A 4602-nucleotide genomic window follows, 5' to 3' on the forward strand; every position below is an offset into this window, starting at 1 on the left:
AAAAAAAAAAAAAAAAAAAAAAAAATGATGTATAGCACCTTCTGGCACCATGAATGCTAGCCATCAGGGAGGCAGTTTTCAGCTTGGATGAAGTATTGTTTCTTTGCATCTTGTGTCGGGATGTGTGCTGTCTTCGACAATGGAGTCTTAGCATCTAGTTCTAGTGTACGGCCCAAACCCATGGCAACCCCCTGTATTATTTTGGGAGTTATCCAGAGCACCCCCTCCCCCCAACCCTGGTCAGTAACTCACACCTCACACCTCACACCGGCATTTTCATGTAAAAACCTATGGCTTCTGGAAGGAGCAGTATTTAATTTGCATCTCCAAGGTAATCCAGTCGACCTAGCCCATCAGAAAAGTTAGAAAACTCACCACACAGTTGTTTATCAAACTACCTTTTCTGCGTCTTAGTGGGTGTCAGGTCAAGGAGCAGATTCCTGCAGGGTATGCACGAATCACAGCTAAGCTTTGCAGTCTCACTGTGGAAGTTGTCTTGGCAGCCCTCAGATATCAACCAAAGCACTCAGTGAAAACATGGACCAGTCTCTCAAGAATGGATGTCATTTCTCAGAATCATTCTCACGCCCTGCATCTCCGGATTCTTATCCGTAAAGACATCGGAGCTGGGGAGATGGCTCAGTCTAGGAAGTGTTTGGTGTTCAAGTCTAATGATGGGGGTCTGGATCTTCCAGAGGCCACACAACAATTGTGACACGTGACTGCAGTGCTGGTGTTTTGAGTTGCAGACAGCTCTGCTGAGCTCAGTGGCTTGCCAGTGTGGTGAAACTGGCAAGCTCCAAGTACCAGAGAGATGCTGTCTCAGAAAACAAGAATAGCTCCAACAGAAAGACACTGGAGGTTGACCACTGGCTTCTACATGCAGGTACACACCCCATATGTATCTATACTCACACCAGCATACACACACACACACACACACACACACACACACACACACGCGCGACCACTGGCTTCTACATGCAGGTACACACCCCATATGTATCTATACTCACACCAGCATACACACACACACACACACACACACACACACACGCGCGCGCGCATATACCACATACACACTACATAACACAATCACCCTACATAGAAATACATCAAGAATGCACGGAGAGGAGGCTGCACTTCAGTAATCAAATAGCAGACTAGAAAGAAATACAAATTAAATATTTTCCCATTCCTTGTCTGCTTCCCTGAATCTTCGGGAGATGCTTACATAATGGAAGAAACCACATGATCATGCTCACAGAGATCAAAATGCACATCAGTTCTGCACCACTGTAGTTACTGAAGACAAAACACACACAAACACACACCACACACACACACACACACACTCAAAACACTTGTAGAATTAATATGAGGGGTGACTGAAAAGACCAAATTAGGTGGAGGAGTCACAGTAATCACAGTATATTTTATTCATGTGTGAGATTGTCAAAGAAAGAATGCAATGCAAGTAAAGAAAAAAAAAAAATCCTGAGTTCTTAAAGAGAGCTCTAAAGGGAATAAATGGGAAAAGGAGCCTGCAAGAACTGCGAAAAGTCAGAGACTTGGTGAGATGATACTCAGAGACTCCTGCTGACACGCATGGGAGAAGTGCCCAGAAAAGAGCATGAAGAAAACATAGGAGGAGGGAAATTTCTCCATGGGGTAATGATTGACGTGCTAATGTTGGGGCCAGAGGGATTGCTTAGTGGGTAAGGGAGCTTGCTGTGTAAATATGAAGGCCTGAGTTCAAAGTTCTACTACCCATGTAAAAAGCTGGGCATAGCCATGCATGTATTTGTACTCCAGTGTTGTGGCAGAGCCAGGAGCATCACTAGGATACTCCCACCACCACCACCATCACCACCTAGCTCTAGATTCAATTAGACACTCTACTTCAAGTGGATGGATGGGGTATCTAATGTCCTCCACTGTGTATTGGGCACACACACCTGCTCACAAACATAAATATATATACTATACATTGTACACACACACACACACAAACACACACACACACAGAGACACACGCACACACACACACACACACACACACTAAAAAAAAATGAGACAAGAAAAATGAGTCTTGTCACGTTAGTATTGCTGTGCCCAGCAAAGAATGGCTGAAGGGGTACCTTTTGTGGTCTGCGTGGGTCCCCCGTAATTAAAAGGTTGAATTAGTCATGTAAACAAATTACCTTGAACAAAGGGGTTTACAAATTCTGGCTAATTGACTTAAATTCCCTAAAGCTTTCCACTGTTTTTAATTCAATAACACAGTGTAAATTTTCCAGTTAGGGAAACTCTAACAGGCATTGGCAGAAAACTAAATAATTGATATTGTCAGCGAGAGCAGCAGCAACCACCGGTGTTATTGCTTGCCAGAAATTTCCAGGGAGGATAAAGCATGAAGTTTAATGAATTAACAATAGAAGCTGTCGACAGCTGGTTTTCAGTGGCCTCTCCGTTGGCTTGACCTCTGGCTGGGGAAAAATAATCCTAAAGCACATATGACTAGACATACCGCTGGCTTGGGCTGACCATGGCAGCCAATGCTCTGTAGATGGGCCTGGAAACCCTGATGAACTTGTGTGACGTCGGCATGATGCTTGCTGTCTCTGAACCTTGTGTTCATTGGCAGTACAAACAACCAGTATCAAAAGGATGGTGGTAACTGGAGAGTCTCCAGACACATAAGGACTTGAGAAGGCAAGAGGGACGTGGGTTAGTTAAAGTCAGAGTTTCTGAAAGTCCATTTGTTGGTATGACTGCAAATGGATGCTGTCACCATGGAAACTGGTGTGAAACCTCAGAAACATAAAACGTAGGTCTACCATAGGGTCCAGCTATATCGCTATATCACCCTTGGGTGTATACCTGAAGAAACCAATGGCAGCCCACCACCAAGATGTCTACTCTTTGGGGGCTGGAGAGATGGTTCAGTGGTTAGCAGCTCTTCTTTGCTTTGCAGAGGAACTAAATTTGGTTCTTAGCACCTATGTAAGACTGTTTACCAGTTTATAACCATCCACAGCTCTGACTTCAGAAAATCTGACACTCTCCTCTGGCCTCTGCAGGCACCTGCTTTAATGTACACAGACACAACACAGACACATACACACACACATGTGTGCACACATCACATGCACAGGCATACATGCACACACACATTTGCACATGTGCACACACAATTAAAAAATAAGCAAAGCCTTTTTCAAAAAATTATATTTGTATATTTATATTTTTTTTGTAGCATTCTTCATGATAACCAATTTACAGAAGGGGCTTCAATGCCAGTTGATTGATGATGGAAATATAGAACACATGCATAATAGTGATTATGGTCATAAAGAAAAATTAGATTACATCACCTGTGAGAACTGGATAAAACTGGAAATCAGTCACTTGCGAGAAATGGATAAAATTGGAAATCATCGTGTTAAGTGAAATAAGTCAGACTCAGAAAGTCAAAATCCTGTGTCTCTTCTCATATGCAGAACTGAGGTAATTTTTTTTAAACAGCTATCAAAGTAGAAGGGGGCTATTTTGGAGAGGAAAATGGGTGGGAAGGCTAAGACAGGATCGTGGGAGGGTGACAATGATTAGAGAATATTATGTGTAAAAATGTTATTATGAAACTCATAATTTTGCAAATACTAATGATTATCAATAAAGAAAAAGTCCAATTTAAACTACATATTTACCCATGGTCTGGGTGAATTGTCACCTTGACAGACTCTTGCTGGCATTGCCTGGGGTCACGCCTGTGGGAGCTTTTTTTGATTGTGCTAATTAAGTTGAGAAGACTTGCACTGTTTAGGTGGCACACACTCAGGGCTGGAATACTGAGCTGTATTAACATGGAGAAAACGAGTCGGGCACAGGCAAGCATGCATCCATCACTCTCTGCTCCCGGCCCTCGGAGCTGATAGGATGGATAACGTCTACTGAGCTCCGGCAGTAGTGCCATCCTCATCATGACGGACGAGACTTTAACTTGGAACTCTGAGCTGAAAGAGACTCTTTCTCTCTTGAGTTGCCTTGGTTGTGGCATTTTTATCACAGCAGCAGGAAAGGAAAGTGACACGTTTCTTTATCATAAAAGTGTCTCCAACAGAACTCTAACTGAACCCTAATAGATCTGGTCAAGCCCCAGGGAGAAGGATGAAGTCATAAAACATAAATGCACAGCATTTACTGGTAATCATTTTTAAGTGTGTATGTTTTGTGTGTCTATGTTGGGGTATACACAGAGACCCATAATTTTGGATTCTAGAGTTTTGGAGCTGGAGTTACTGATGATTACGAATACACTGACTTATGTAGGTGCCAGAAACCAAACTGGGGTCCTTTGAAAGAGAAGCAAGAACTCTCACTCACATAATATGCACTCACTGGTAAGTGGATATTAGCCATGAAACCTAGAATACCCAAGATACAGTTTGTAAAACACATGAAACTCAAGAATAAGGAAGACCAAAATGTGGACACTTTGCCCCTTCTTAGAATTGGGAACAAAACTCCCATGGAAGGGGTTACAGAGACAAAGTTTGGAGCTGAGACGAAAGGATGGACCATCCAAAAACTGCCCCACCC

Source organism: Mus pahari, chromosome 23 (genome assembly GCF_900095145.1).
Source record: "Mus pahari chromosome 23, PAHARI_EIJ_v1.1, whole genome shotgun sequence".
Classification (NCBI taxonomy): domain Eukaryota; kingdom Metazoa; phylum Chordata; class Mammalia; order Rodentia; family Muridae; genus Mus; species Mus pahari.